Source organism: Solanum tuberosum, unplaced genomic scaffold, assembly GCF_000226075.1.
Source record: "Solanum tuberosum cultivar DM 1-3 516 R44 unplaced genomic scaffold, SolTub_3.0 scf00041, whole genome shotgun sequence".
Taxonomy (NCBI): domain Eukaryota; kingdom Viridiplantae; phylum Streptophyta; class Magnoliopsida; order Solanales; family Solanaceae; genus Solanum; species Solanum tuberosum.
Window position 1 is genome coordinate 642,307 of NW_006238965.1, and position 17,534 is coordinate 659,840.

At 36.6% G+C, this 17,534-nt stretch overlaps 1 pseudogene; it reads right to left on the reverse strand.

The window, feature by feature from the left end:
* Positions 1-606: 606 nt before the first annotated feature.
* On the reverse strand, positions 607-16,279 carry LOC102592868 (transmembrane 9 superfamily member 3-like; annotated as a pseudogene).
* Positions 16,280-17,534: the final 1,255 nt, after the last annotated feature.

A 17,534-nucleotide genomic window follows, 5' to 3' on the forward strand; every position in this document is an offset into this window, starting at 1 on the left:
TGGCCAAAAGGAGCGTAACCTTTGACATTAGGCCACGCTTTTTAAATGTTGTCATATTAGATACACTTCAAAAGTGTGGCCAAAGAGGTACAAGGGCACGCTTTTTAGTAATTCATTAGCAACACCTTTTGTTTGATTATACTACATTTAAAAGTGTGGCCTTCGCTTTGTTATTGGGCACACTTAAAAAATGTTGCCTTTTATATCTCATCTAGAACAACACTTTTAAAGTGTAGCTTTTCTTATGTACAATAAGCCACACATTGGACGTCCCTATAGCAACACTTGTGAAGTGTGGCAATAATGTGCAAAATTTTTGTAGCCACAATTTTTATTTTAAAGAATAATAATTTTTATTTGCGTATATTCAATAATCACATATAATAATTTAATATATAAGCGATCTAAAGCACAAAATTATCTAATAAATAAATCGAAGCTATATATTTCTAATAAACTTCGAGAAACATGTCTTGTACAACCAAACTTCGACAAACATGTCTCTACTATCAGTAAATTCCACAAAACCAAATGAATTCAAACATAACAAAAACTCTTCATCATTCACTAAAATAGATCGAGTTTACTTCATGCCATTATTCAAATTCAATCACCGGTATTTTCCTGCACATTCAAAATAAAATTATAAGTTAGTGAAATAAATCATGTGTATTTAATATGCTCAAATTCACAGTAAGCCAAACCAATTCATGACAATAAAGTCACAGCAGAGCAACCATAAACTGAAGCTCTCCTTAATACAAATCTAAAATTGAGTCAGAACAGTAAAGCACTACAAAACTAACAAATCTAAAATTAAGTCGTAACAAAAAAGTCACACCAAACTCTCCAAAACTTACAAAAGAGCAAAATGTTAAAGCATGTTAAAGCAGAGAAACCTCCTTTCCAAAACTAACAAACTAACAAAATTTACCAGAAATAACCTCCTTTCATAGAGGAGGAATCAGATTCTAATTAGCAAAATGTTAAAGCAGCTACGAATTAGGAAAAAAAATATTTTGAAAAACTACAGCAACAATTAGTGTACATGCAAAAAAATGTTTTCCAAACAATCTAATAAACCAACCAGAAAACAAGAGAAGAACCAGATAAAAAAAGAATACAAGTGAGAAAATAAATCATGTTCAGTGTACCACAAATCCATCTTATGGATGTTGTTCTTGTAAGGATAACTTGAATTACAATAACGAGTAACAAACTACACGAAAGAACAAAAAAATAGTTTCATTTAAAGAAGATGGGAGTGAGAACAAAAGAGGTCAAATACTCTTTCGTGGACGTCTGAACCCAGCTCTCATGATGTATATAGCCCTCTAGATCTCATTGCATTAAACCTCTTTATGTGGAAGCATATGTGTGAGACTCGTATTCAGATAGGTGTTCTCAAAATATAACAATGTTGTCTGGAACAATTTGCTCCCCATTGACTATTTTACCGAGTACCTGCTACGCTACCTGCAGAAATACAGGATTTGAACCAAAGTTACTACGGTCTGCTAAACTCGTAGCCAACATACTAGGTTCCCATTTGTCTCGAGTTCAACAACAGTAATCTCAATCGGGGATTTGAACCTTGTCATTTGTGCTCTCTTACGAGCAAGTAGTTTATGCTTAATCAGCTATAATAACAAAAAGGCATGATACACCTCAGCCTATATTATAGTTATAGCTGGAACGAGACAACAGGTTTAGTGTCTAGATGACAATATCTCAACATTTATGAGAATATTACAACACTTACCCAATTAGTTCCTTCAAGATGTCAATAGAAAGAGGTTTATGTGTATCCGTCAATGCTAGAAGTGAGTGCATATATAACCATCAGGGTAGTGAATAGAGCTCCTCTATTGTAAGGATAAAACATTCCGACAAGCGCCATCATAAATATAAAAACTGTCTTGTACAAGATACACAATATACAATAATGCAAATATTTCTTGCATTAGACTTAATTTATCATAACAGATTTCAGAGGATACTAACACTGTAAAGAGCTGAGCACCACAACTAAGTGCTGCAGCGAACAATGACTTGTGTTTCGGGAATCTAAAGACATCACTATGTATGCACTTCTATCCCGTCTCCTCTTGATCGTTAACTGCTTCTTCATCATGTGCATACCTTTTGCATACATTGTCAATTAAAAGAGTTATTTCTCGAGAAAATCAGATATAGTCAGACCTCTCTATAGCGGACAAGTTTTCTTTGGAACGATGTATTACTATATGTTATATATAACAACATTTGCATCAGGACAAATGTAGGAGTTTATGACTAGTTAGTTTTCTTTTTGAAAATGAAGGATGAGCCACTTACTTGATAAAATCATTCTTAAGGACTCACATAAGAATCGTGGCAAGGAAACCTGTTAAAGGAGGACAGTGACACAAGAATTGATAATTGAGAACCAATGAATCTCTAAGATATGCGGTAGAGAAGTCTGCATGAACTTATCCATCCGATTCTCAAACAGAATATATGTTCCCTTCCATTTTGCGGTGTATGTGAACTCAGCATCGACTTCCCTATCCTCTGTTAGGTCCAAAACAGAATGTGGATCCATTCGTGCAGTGATCTCGATAACACGGTCCATGTTATAGTGGATATCGAAATGAATGTGTTTGTATAGAAAGTACTTGTAATATTTTGTATCCTCTGTCTCTTCCCTATTCTCAACTCTTCCGATAAGGCCCCACACGGGCAATTCGTCGTAATGCATCTCAAAGTAATAGTCCTTATCAACTGCTCTTCGAAACTGAGGAACTTCATTCTTTGTTAACTTCTTTCGACAAAGAATTTCCAAGTCTTTATCTACCAAGAAATAGAGTGCATAAGGACCACTCACGAGTCGATCCCCATTTAAAATTTCACCTAGATCTTCCTTCTTTTCTTCTAATTTCACATGATCTGCATATGAACTCAAGTAACATAAGATTTCAAGTGTTCCAACATACATCTATCAAAATTTGTGATACGAATCGCGACTATAGTCTAACCTCATAAGCGGTTACAGGATTTGAAATTTAGGAGTTCTTACAACAGACATTAAAAGTTCATACAAAATAAGAATTGAGTTCATAGTCATATAATTATTTAATAAGTTTCATATACGAAGTTCGACAAAAGCTATTGAATTCACGTGCTCCACATAAATACAATGAGAGAAAAGTTGTAGAATGAACCTGGTATGTAGAATGGCAGATCATAATACTTTTCAGTTTGAACCAACTATGTCAATCATGAACATATCAGATTTACTTTGGACAAGCATGGAAAATTCAATAATGCATAAAATCATTTTCAACATGTTGGTACACAACAACAAAGCTGTGAAATCAGTAGATTGGCTTATTTGCAACTCAACGTATGACCTTGAACCAGGAGCTTTCAAATTAGCACCAGGAAAAATCATAAATTATAAAGTTGTAAAGATATGGTATTTGCAATAATGGAAGGAAGAAATAGTTAAGGATTCCAGGGAAAATCTTTACTAGGAAAACAGAAAAGGGTCAAAATGGCTTTAACATATCATAAATGGTTAAAAAGTACCTTCTTCTATCTATTAGATTAAAACCACCCTCAACACAGCAGTCTCGAAATCAAGAAATACGTAATCCATACATATAAAAGAATTTTGAACATCTGAATTTTATGGTGATGAACAATTAAATAAACCAAGCTTAAGGCGAGCACAAAAACTACGAACTCAAGACGACTAAGAACGAGGAGCTGAACAGAACTCAAGAAGACTAAGAAGCATAGGTTCACTTTCTGCTGAACCTAGGCTGCCCACATTTAATAGATTGGACGTATGCTTTTTATTACCTTTTTAAATAGAACCCAAGAAGACTAACAATCCTAGGTTCCAGTCAGCTTTTAATTCTCTTCAATCCGAGGTATAAGCGATCGTTATCAAGTAAAGAACCCATCCTAAAAAAATAAAAGACTCAATAAAACAGTAAAAACTAGGAATTCATTCCTTCACCCCACACTTAAAAATATGCTATGTCCCCAAAGCATCAAATAAAATTTAAAACAAGGGTTAGGAAAACTCCCTGAGGCCTTATGGCCTAGCTAGTAGCATGTTCTCTTTATTTTCATCAAGGGTCAACGCACCCCACACTTAAGCTCAAACATGCTCCTTTGTTTCAATTTTTTTTTTGGGTACTCAGACTTCCCCTAATCTGCAAAAACAAGATAAAAAAAAGTGACACTAATAAAATAAAAATAAAAATAAAAATAAAATAAGAAGTTACACTACTAATTAGGTTGCCTCCCAATAGGCGCTTAATTTAACGTCGCGGCACGACGCAGACACCTTGTTACTCAGATTACACTTCTTGATTAGTCATTTTCCTCAAAGTTTTTCTCAATACAGGATCATAGGGAGTCAAGAATTCACATCGACTCCGTGTACTTGGCATACACTAGAGTTGAAACCTGTAAAAAACAAAACAAAAAACAAAAACGTAAAATTGGAAAATACTTGACTAAAGTACAATAATGTAATTAAACTTAATCTAAAAGCCTTATTCCCCGGCAGCGGCGCCAAAATTTGAAACGCTCAAATTACACCTCCCTAAAGAGGTATAACCGATCGTTATCAAGTAAAGAACCCATCCTAAAAAAAGAAAAGACTCAATAAAACAGTAAAAACTAGGAATGCAGCGACGCCAAAATTTGATATGCTCAAATTACACCTCCCTAAAGAAGCGTAAGCGATCGTTATCAAGTAAAGAACCCAGCTTGTAGGTTGGGGTCGATTTCACGAGGAATATGGTTTAGACTTAAGTTCAATGACGATTATGTTCGTTTAGCGAATGTATATCCGAGACAAATAAGTAAAAATAGTAGGGGGGGATTTGAGTAACAAATTTTGGAAATTATGAAAGTAATTAGTAAGCAAGGTTCAAACTTTTGTTATTATCAAATTGAGAAGGAAACTAGGGCGTACGTGTTCCCCATAAGCTTATAACTTTGTAATCCTAGTAATGGCAATCCCTTCCTAGTGTATTACGTGCAAAGCGATAAATTATGTATCTCTAAATCCTTGGTCCGGCTACGTGTGTATAATTTATTAACCCTTACCATTACCTCATATTAGACGTCACATCGATGTATGGCTTAGTTTTCACCCTCGCACCAATCGACATTAATTCTAATTAGATAGTATCACACTAAATCTATGTTGATAATTCTTTTCTTATTAACTACCTCCTTGGTCCGGCAAGTAGCAACAAGGCGAGTTTTAACGTTTGCAACCACTAAAAAGACTTCTAAACGAAAGAATTATCCATGTATGCAAAAAGCTATTCGGAAATTACTTAGTTACTATTCATACTTCGTTAATCGCTCATGGTTCCCACAACCCTAGTTGCGGATGTAGTTACCCATATTAGTACGAACACAATTCATATTTGTAGAAGAAGAAATTATGAACTTACATAATGAGAATGATAAACCCAGAATTTCGACTTGAATTGCAAAGTCAAAATCTTCAAAACAAACTTAGGAAATTAAGAATTACTAAAGTTGCAACTTGATCTCCCAAGCCAAAAACTAGAACTAAAATAATAAAGTCTAACCCCCAAAAACGAGGTTTACATACCATATATATATAGAAAAATAAGTCCTAAATTAAAAGGAAAAAAAAATAAGGAAAGTTTGTTCAGGCACGCGTCTTCATTCCACGAGACTGACTCACGACCATCAATGGATCTACGGTCCGTGAGTCATTTCCGTTAGCCAGGACTTGGAAAATATTTCAACTTCCAAAAATCAGCTTCTCTAAAGCAAACGACGGAACACCAGTACGGACCGTAGATCGATATAAGGTCCGTCAATCCCTCTCTGTAGTTCCATACTTAGAATTCTCCAAAAATCAGGTACTAGAACCCTCGCAGTCACATTCTACGGTTCAGCAGTACGGTCCATAGATCAATCTACGGACCGTCAATGGTCACTGTGTTTCCACACTTTGTCAGATTTCCTGATTCTTCTTCCATGCCTTGCCCTGCTGATCTATGATCACCATCTACGAAGCGTCAATGGACCTACGGTCCGTAGATCACCTTCGTAGATGCCCTTTTCTGCATTTCTTTCAGCTGTCTCTTTACTTCCGTGCCTAAACATCTTTCCTACAAAACATGATAAAAACACATAAAAACCAATACAAAAAGTCCCTAGACACACACAACTCTTAAGTGAAATGTATTAAAAATACCGTAAACTCACGGTATATCAGAACCCTTACAAAATATTCCCCTTTTATAGAAAACTTTTAAGAAAAAATACATCTCAAATAAACATATTATATTAAAACATAAAGAAAAATCGTTCTTATTTACAAAAGCCTTTTGAAATTTTCCAAGGACCTTGTCTATACATGTACAAGAGAATCTATGCATAATATAGGCAGAAAATAAATCACACAACTTCCAATCGAGAGAGAGTAGGTAGAAGCTATTGTTATGATCATGTATAGATCCCCATATGAGGATTTGGAAGATACTTTGCAAATCATAAAAGTCACCGCTTTATTGTAGACTCCCATTGTCATCTTCCCATATTTTACATTGATTAGTTCTCCCCTAGTAGCTAACAAAGGATGTCCTACAATGATCGATATCATAGCATCTGCATCAAAGTCTAGAATTATAAGGTATGTAGGGATGACGAATATCTAAATTCTTATTAACATATCTCTTAACGGTGACATCTGGTGTTAAGAAGCATATGTTCTCAAGTAGCAAGGTGCTACTTGTTGGATGTAATTTTTCGTTGGCAAGAATTTTGGCATTAGGTTTATGCTTGCTCCTAGTTTACATAGTGCAAGTCCAACATCTCTCTCACCAGTATCTATATAAACGGTAAAACCCCATGGATCATCAAGCCTTATGGGAAGCTTGTTTCTTACTCTTGAATTGCACTCATCAGTAAGTGTCATTTTCTTGCTTTGTCCAATTTCATTCTTACAAGCCAATATCTCTTATAATTATTTTTTCTTTGTCCAATTTGTTTCTCGCAAGACAACATCTTTTATAAATGTTTTGCATATTTCAGCATGTCTTTCAATGCATTTGTCACGACCCAAGGTAGCCCCTAGGCATAACATGGCGTAGAAGACCCCGAGAGGCCCCATACAAGCCACTTAGCTTTCATCATACAAGAAATAGAACAAGGAGATTTAAATGATAATTTCAATATATCAATGTTTCATAAAGCATAGCGGAAATCTAAACATCGTCTCAAAGCCATCTAGTACATAAGAATGAATCTGGGTGAAACCCGTACATCATAGTCCAAAATAGAAAGTAAGGATAGACTGAAAACAATAAATGTCCGGTCCTCGAATCATGAGGAATCACCCAAAGCTCAGAATCTCCTCAATGAACATTAGCCACCAAACTGGGAACCATGACTGTCGGACCCTACATTTAGGAAAATGCAAGAAAGAGTATGTGTTAGTACAGTAACATGTACCAAGTATGACAGCCATGCATAAAACATTTGAAAACATACTTAAAAGAGATACCTTCATGAAATGCAATGACTAACCTAAACCATGATATATCGAGTTAGAAAATATGAGTCATAAAGCATGGTCAATGCACTTAGTCATTATCTTAAAACATATATGAGATACTTTCTTGAAGTAACCTTAGTTCATCATAACTTGCTTGTGGAAAGTAGCATGTATCGACATATAAGACCATGAGACCTATTATCATGGAATACAGTATTTACCCCACACCAAAAAGGGGTTGCCCTCCTTGCCAAAGTAAGGACCATGAACTTCTAGTTTATGTAGATCCACTAGCTAATGTATATGTAGACACTCATATGTAGGAACATAGTTTATGGGACATGGGTAATCGCCACTTGTCCACTCGGTACTAAGCTTAACTTCCACGAAATAGTTCATATTCATATTAATCTTAGCTCATGAAGGAACATGGGTAATATCCTCTTGTCCTTACATCATATGACATGGGTAGTCACCTCTTGTGGTTTCAGTTAGAGAGAATGGATAATTGCCTCTTGCCTCAACATTAGTATAGATTCTTACATATTTTTTCATTTTAGATAAGAAGACCTTTCAACTCTAAGAACCCTTATTACGTGAGAATGCCCTTTTGCAAATCATGCTTTCATGTGTATATGAGAAATCCTGTCAACAACAACATCATTGATACTTCAATCTCAAAGCATCCTTAAAACATTTACATAAGTTTCATGAGAACATGCTTGATTTAATAAACTTTCTTTCATAATCCAAAACCCACATTATATAATTGTAACTTGGAAAACATGGGTATTACATGGGTTCATAGGGGATCATCATAAAAACATGAAATTAAATCAATATATGCATAAAATAACATAGATCAATCAATTAAATCAATAACTAAAGGAACTCATAACATAGAAGAAAACCCTAACTCAATTGGGGATTTCTAACTTTGAAAATTGAAAATGTTGGGATCTCCATGAAGGAAAGGCTTTCATAGATGAAAACTATCATACCTCAATCCCAAAAGCTTGACTTCAATGGAGGAATTGGATACTTGACTTGAAACCCTAGGTTGATCCCTTATTCTTCAAGTTTTCTAGAAAGAAAAATATTTTGAGAGGAAGACTTGTTCTTCTTTTGTTAATTTGAGAGAATGATTTCAATTGGAGAAATTTGGGGGTTAAAATACTTATATAGGGTGAAGGTTAAAACGATATAGTATTAGACTAGAATAATTAGGAAAAGACCCACAAGCCCCTCAAAATAAAAAATTGTCAACCCAGTAGACGGCCAGACCGACGGACCGTTAGTCAGACCACGGACCGTCCTGCTGGGGCGTCATTTGGATCAGAGACTAAGTTCTGATTCCTTGATCGACAGATCCCCATCCATGGACCGTGAGTCCAATGATGATCTGTTGGTCCCGGTCGTGGATCCTGAATTTTGTCTAAGTATGGGGCTCACCTACGAGACCTACCTACCTACAACTCATACATTGAATTACAATGGTCCGTCCTGGTGAACCGTAGAAATGAACTGGAACTTGACATTTTGGAGAAACTGACTGGCCAATCCACAAACCCAACCTATGTTTCGTGCATCAAATGACGGACCATCGGTGGCGTTCGTCGATCTTGGCACCAGATTGCTTGAAAGCTAAATTTTTTATCCTTTCTCGAATCTGAGGTGTTACATCATTAATATCACATCCATCATACAAGATGATTCTACACCATGGTTAATTAAATTACTACCCTCTAGAGGAGTGTACTTATTTACCCCATCAAGGTCTTATCAAGACACCCTACTCACCAATCTTTTCAACATACCCCGAAACTCATAATGATTAAGTCGGGTTCTACCATTACTTAAACATACCAATAATGCAGCCCATTCATACTAAAGATAACATCAAAGTTTAACATATCAAGTCTATCAAGTCACAAAAGACAAAGCAACATCGGAATCTAATAAAGCATAAAACACATACCGGTAGTCACATCCAGAGGACACTCTTGTTCACCTCTAGTTTGGGGAGCCTAGAACCTATTATTCTTTGGAGCATTCCCATCCGAACAACTTAGCAAATTTCTTACCCTTTCTTCCATTACCCTTCACCTTTGGGAAATTTCTCATCTTGTGGTCACTTTCACCACAACTAAAGCAACCCTCCATGCTGGCCAAACACCTACCCTCATGTCTCGTTCCACATCTAGCACAAGTAGGCCATAGGGATACACTACTAATTGCTTGTGATTTAGGGTTAGACACCCTATCTTCACTATACTTAGGAGCATTGGAGGAGTCTCATCTGCAAAATCTTTGTCGATTCTTAGGATGACCATGTCCATCAGACCTCATGAGAGAAATCTCCATCAACATTTCTAGACCTCATTTTCTCCCGAACTCTATCTTTTAGTTTCGCCTCCTTCATTTGTTCGGCATGAGTCATTAGACGAGCAATTTCCATGTCACCAATGAGCATGGTGGTACGACATTCTTTCACTACAAAATCAGACACTCCCAGCACAAACTTACTTATTCTCTACCTAGAGTCGGCCACTAAGGATGGAGCATGCTTACACAATTGGGTGAACCTCAATGCATAATCCTTAACACTCATATTATCTTGCCTAAGGTTATGAACTCAAGCACCAAAGCCTCTCTCATCACTAGGGGGAATAACCTATCTAGAAAAGCACTTTTGAACCTTTCCCACTCTATGGGACCCATTCTTCCCAATCCAGCTTCTTACCATAGATTAAATCAAACCTGTGCAACTCATTTGATTTAGTAAGCGGCCAATTCCCCCTTCTCCGCCCAAGTAACGCCCATAATGTCTAACACCTTATAAACCTGATCTATAAACTCTTGAGGATCTTCCTCAATTTTGGAGCCATGAAATTCCAGGGGGTTCATCCTACTAAAATCCCTCACTATTGAAGCCTTCGTACCCACACTTGGGTTCGTAGGAGCTACCACCTCTCTATTGGCTTGGGTCGTCACGTCTTGAGCCATCGCTTGAAAAGTTGTCCTAAGCTCCGCATTAGTTATATTCTCATTCAATGGGTCAATCGGAGCTTGTGGAGGAACTTGGGGAGGAACTTGGGGAGGAACTTATTGATCCTCATTATCTTCCCCATTCCTTCTAGAATTAGCCTTTGTAGTAGACATATCATGTAGACCATCGGGAATGGATTAGGAGAAAGACCTAATAGAATTAAACTCTATGGCACGACTTCGAGTATGAAAAAGCGAATTTTCTTAAACATCTAATAGCCTTTCATTGATAAATGTGGCGTGCTTCACACTTATGAACAAGACTCTACTAGACGTAGTTTGAGACATCCTAGAACAATTCTAAATCTTGTGCTCTGATTACCAAGTTTGTCATCACCCAGGGTTACACCATAGATGTAACATGGCGTACAAGACACCGAGAGGCCTCATACAAGCCACTTAGCTTTCATAACATAAGATAATAGAAAATGGTATGGAAATTTAAAAAAAATTCCACTACAATCAAAGTTCCATAAAACGAAGCAAAAGTCTTTAACATTGTCTCAAACCATCTTAATGTCTGGGACACAACCCATAGAAAATTTCTAAAAGTTTATAGAAAGACATAAAGGAAAGGTGATCAAATCCTCGATGATATGAGGACACACAAACACTTCACTCTCTTGCTCTACTAAGATCCTAGCCATAGGGATGTAAGTCCATATCACCAGACCCTACATTTGATAAGAATGTAGGCAACAATATGCGTTAGTAAGAAAATTTACTAAATATGATGGCTAGCACAAATCATCAACTTGTAAGCATAACATAGGCATTAGTCAACAAAAGACATAGGCTATAAGCACAAGAGACATCAACATAAGTCATAAGCATATTGAATGCACATAAATCATCATATCATAAGAGGAACACTTTTCAACCAACCTCAACTTATTCTTACTCAAGACTTGGGTAATCACTTCTAGTCATACATTTTTAGGAAAGCAACTCAATTAAAAATCCAAGCTAAGCTATCATCATGCAATCAATCTCATATAGAAACATACTTACAATACTTCCTTGAAGTAATCTTATTTCATCATAAACATACTACTTGATTAGGGACTTGTCCCTCATTAGTCATTCTTACTGGTCATGGAATAGTACCTTGATGAGTCTGCGATTTGGACTCATTTGAGGCTTTGTTTATAGATTTAGTGTCCTCAAATGCTTAATTTGCGTCATAAACTGATGTTAAATCCTTGATTTTTTCAGGTATGTGGATTGTGGAACAAAACAAGGATACTAACAGGCAAAAAGGAACAAAACAAACTGAAGAATTGAACAGAGGCAAGCTTGGTGATCACCAAAAGCATTTGGTGAATCGCCTAACGGCTAGTTCTACCGCCTAAAGTTCCAGTGTGCCAGCCATGCGGGTAGAAACCAAGTTGGTGACAAAAAGGAGTAGTTGGCGCATCGCCACGTAGTTCTGCGAAGCTAAGATAGATCGCCTAAAGTTACAGACCTTGAGAATGCTGAATGCCAAGGTGAAAGGCGATGGAAGAGATCAAAGGGAGGCTCACCGAGTGGTTCGGCGAGCCTGACTTACTTCGCCAAATTCTTGACAAACATTGATATCTTGAAGCATTTTTCTCTGTAGTTTTTGTTAGTTTTGAATAATTTGAGAAGTTCAATTTGGAGAATTTGGAAGTGGGATTCGAAGATTCAACAAATTGAAGCATTATAAAGACTAAATCACTCTTACCCAGTTGATGGATAATCGATTCGGCAATGGTTTTTTATCTTTTTATGATATTTGGCTAAAACCCCAATTCTTGGGGTGTGATCATGTGTTTATGGGCTGAATTAGTTTATGGGTATTGCTAATTATTATTTTTAATGCTATTTAGAAGTGAGTTTAATCATTAATTGTGGTTTAATTTATGAATTGTAATTGCAACTGTAGTTCATATTTTTGTTTTTGGCTTGCTCGAAAGGGAGGTTTTAGAACTAAGATTATTGATTGATGGTTTGTGGGTGTTAGGTTGATATGGGTTTAGCTCGAGAGCGTGAATCCTAAACCCAGTCCCACACATTTAGCTCGAGAGAGTGAATGGATTAAGGTATGGGTTGTTCTTCATTTTCATGCTTGTTGATGTTCGAAAAAAATCACCCGATTTGGGATAGTTCTTCGAAAGAAAACTCTCTCTTATAGTCTAGCTGACTCATTGATATGTAGCTATTTTCTAGTAGTTGCAATTACCCATATGCCTATATTTGCCTATAATCGATCACATCCCGAGAATCCTTCTCTCTATTGTTAATTCGAAGTTTTTGTGATTATTTGTAGTTGATAATTAAAACATAAAACCGCCATCTCACATTCGTGTCACCCCTTTAAATGATAAATGTCTTATCTCGATAATTTTTATTCATATGGCTGATTAGACCATGATTTTAACATTTCAAGCACACCTCATCAAATTCTAGGTGTTCAACGATTGTAAATCAGTATAAAACCCAACTAAAATAGTTGGGGTAGAATCCCACAGGGAGAGGTGTGTTTTTCAGATTCAATTGGCAAGTAAGAACATGTTCAAATAAATCATAGGAATAAAAGTTATCGAATAAAGACATCATTCAAATTAGGGGGTAACACAAATGTCAGATGGGGGGCTTTTGTTTTAATTATCAACTACAAACATTCACAAATAATAAAACTTAACAATGATGAGACGGGTTCTTGGGATGTGATCGATTATAGGCTAATATACACAAATGGGTAATTGAAACTATTATTAATTAGCTAGATATTAGTGAGTAAGCTAGGCCATAGTGGAGGTAAACTTTCTCTCGAACAATTTACCCCAAATCAAGTAGATTTCTCTCGAACATCAACAAGCATGCAAAATAAGAACAACCCACACATTAGTCCATTCACTCTCTCGAGTTGAATGTGTGGGATTTTGTTTAGAATTCAATCTCTCGAGCTGAAACCGAGTCAATCCAATTCCCACTGACCATTAACCAATAATTTAGTTCTAAAACCTCTATCTCGAGCAGGCCAAGAACACAAACCTGGAACTGCATTGGCAACTACAATTCCTAAATGAAACCACAATTAATGATTAAACTCACTTCTAAATAGCATTTACACTAACAATTAGCAATACCCATAAACTAAATTAGCCCATAATCACACCCCAAGAATTGAGGTTTTAGCTAGACATCAAAAAAAGGTAAAAACCGTTATCAAATTGATTATCCATCAACTAGGTAAGAGTAGATTATTCCTTACAATGCTCTAATTCGAAGAATCTCAAAGGCCCAATTCCAATTTCTCAAAAGTGAAGAACTTCAATTCTTCAAAGCTTAGGAAAAACTAGAGAAAAACTATCTCTAGGTACTCAAAACAAAATAAAACATTGTTCTAAAGAGTAGCTGATACTAAACTAAATGTTCAGAAATGTATTTATAGTCGCCAAAAATGTGCTTCGAAGAGTCACTCGGTGAAGTAAGTCAGGCTCGTCGAACCACTCGGCGAGCCGCCATTTGGTCAAATACATCACCCTTTTGTCTTGGTATTCAGCATCCTCCAGGTTTGTAACTTTGGGTGAATTATCTTGGCTTCGCGGAACTGCTTAGCGATCCACCGACTGCTCCTTTCCATCGGCAAATTGGTTTTTTTCCTTCAGGGCTTGGCACAGTGGAACTTTAGGCGGTCAAATAGCCATTTGGCGATCACCATGCTTCCGTTATTCATCCTTTCAGCCTGTTTTGTTCCTTTTTGCTTGTTAGTGTCCTTTCTTTGTTCCTCAATCCATATACCAGAAAATCAAGGATTTTACATCAGTTATTGGCACAAATTAAGTATTTTAGGACTGTAATTCTATATAAACAAAGGCCTAAATGAGTCCAAATCTTGGACTCGTCCACACCCCCAACTTAAACTTTTGCTTGTCCTCAAGTAAAACTAAAGTTCAGTAGTTCAAAAAGGATGTCTCAGACAGTGCTACAAAAGACTCAATTATGAATGCACACAACAAGACTCAACTTAGTCATCCAAGCATCAATTCTGTACTCAAATATTCAAGTTGTGACTCACCATTATCAAATATTCTCAACTTCACAGTACCTGCTTCAGATGCAAGTTCAAGCTAAAAAAAGGTACTCAAATTCCCTCACAACAAAGATGATTCCGTATCCACACACAATTCTTCAACAATTTATAACTCCAGAATCATATACAACTCTCACACTCGCAAAGATGAACAAATGCATGACTTCACCCATAGGTTTGCCCTTAATTTACAATCAACATTCGTTTCAGCTCACTCAAGATCAAAAAAGGTCTATTCAAGGCTTGTAACAGGGCTGAGTGTAAAGGTATGGTCATTTAGGCTCAGTGGCTGCTATCCTCATGAATGTGGTATGAACATTATTTTTCCTTCCTTTTCTTCAACATTTTCACTCATGCTCAAAATTCACCCCATTATTCACTTCTAATGGAATACCGGACACCCCATTTCTTTTGCAATTTTCACAACTTTATTTCACAACTTTTTCATTCTTCTTTTCTTTCTCTCTTTTTTTTGGTATGGAGGGGTTCCATCTTTTTCAAAACCATGGATCCGGAGAGACTTCTTCACACTTCTTAATTTTTCTCCTCTTTTCACCACACCCCCAACATAGGCTTTTGGCCTAAGTTGGCTATTCAAACAAACAACACTTCATGAGGATTATGGGTGAATGGACAAGGCTCAAAAGGGGTTCAAGCAAAGTTCACACACTCATAAGGTTGGTCACAAAAGAGGTATATTGTGAAATTGTTTCACTCTTCCAAATTGTTGCCTAAGATCATTTCAAAAGCCTGCATCACTTAGTCAATCGGACCAACAGGGCAAATTCTAGGTGTCATCAGACAAGGTTCACATCAAGATCATCACACAAGGCATTGTCACCAATATCGAACAAGACTCCACACTTTTGCTAGTGTGCAATGTTCATAACAAGAGACTCATTCGGTAATCGGCTAGTCACAACGAGATGCACAAAGTCCACGTATTGTCTATGGAACTTTATTTGACCTCATCGTAGCCGCACATTCATTTTTGTTCGATTAAGAGCACTATTCAAGTAATCAATATTGATCATAACCAATACTCAAATTTACACAAGACCAGCCACAATCACACACAAGAGGTGGCAATTTTTTTTCTGAAGGGTCAAAAACCATTTGCATTCATAATGAGGAGCCACAAGCTCAAACATCCACAAGACAATATCAAAACCCAATTTAAACACAAAAACCCAATAATATATACAAAAGATGTAGTCATAAGAGATAGGTATTGAAATACCTCACCCCACCACAACAAAAAAAATGCAGTTGTCCTCAAATGCAACAAAATAATAAAAATCAATAAAGATGACAGAGAGGGAGGTAAATAAGGGTCATGTCTACATAGTCACTCAATATGTCGGGGAATCAATGCCCGGGATCACACTCTGGTCCTAGGCCTCAGTGCCCGGTATAACATCAGCACTAGCTCCACTAGACCCACCCATGGTGGTGCCTCTCAAGGAGGTATGTCGGGCAGTCTCGAACATCGCATCCTCAATGTAGGCCAGATCATCATATACAATGGCATCTCGCTCCCCCAGCTGTTCCTCATCAGTTTCTGCCTCTAAGACATCAGCTGCCACATCCTCCATAGGCACATCTCTGGTGGTATCCAAAGGCATCTCAAAACCGGCCGGGGAATCCCGATCCTCAGCTGACTCAAATAGAGGGGTGAAGTTGTGGACTTCAAATAATCCACGTTCTTCCTCAAATCTTTAACCTCGGCTTTCAAAGGGGTCACCTCTGAAGTAACCCCCTGTCGACTCTCACAAGTCGCTACTCTCATTGTGAGATCATCACACTACAACATTTTAGGCCTACGACCACCCCGGTAAAGTGTAGCCTAAACTAGCAAAAAGTGTGCCCTTTGATAAAAGGCCAAACTTTTTTACTTTAGGCAACACTTTTTAGGGGGTGGCCTAAAGAAGCATAACATTTGACATTAGACAACACTTTTGAAGTGTCGCCAAAGTAGAAACACTTAAAAAGCGTGGCCAAAGAGGTATAAAGGCCACGCTTTGGAGTATTTCATTAGCAACGCTTTTATCTGATTATACTACACTTAAAGTGTGACCTTTTCGTTGTTGTTGGTTACACTTTAAAAGTGTAACCTTTTATATCTCACCTACAACAACACTTATAAAGTGTAACTTTTCTTATGTACAAGATAAAATTTGTAAACAATAAGCCATACTTTTGAAGTGTTACAATGCTGTGTAGAATTTTTGTAGCCACAAAATTAGCTTATAAATAATTCGAAAGTATATATTTCAAATTAAATAAACTTCAAGAAACATGTCCCATACATATAGAAAGCAATTGCTTAAGGATCTCTACTAGCAATACATTCCACAAAAACCAAAATGTATTCATACAACATTTACGATAATAGTACAAAAACTCTTTAACGTTCACTACAATAGATCAAGTTTACTTTTGTCCTCTATTCATCAAATTCAATCAGCGGCATTTTCCTGCACATACAAAATTAAATTATAAGTTAGAGAATCATGTACTTCATATGCTCACTATATTGTTCAATTCCCAACCCCTTCACAGTTAAATGATCCCCCAAACATGTACAAAAACTATAAAATCTGGGAGAAACCAATAGGGCATGTATTTCAAGACTGTCACAGTAGGCAAATATGAATGATAAAATAAATCTGGGAGAAAACAGTAGGCAATTACAGTTAAATGATCCCAAATATGTACAAAACATATCCAATATTAATGATAAAATCTGGAAGAAAACAATAGGCTAACATACAAACGCATAAAAAACATGTAATAAGTTCATCACAAACATGGGAATTTCTTCATTGCCGTATTCCAGTGGTGCAAAATGCAACAAGATATTGCTACCTTCTTGCTATG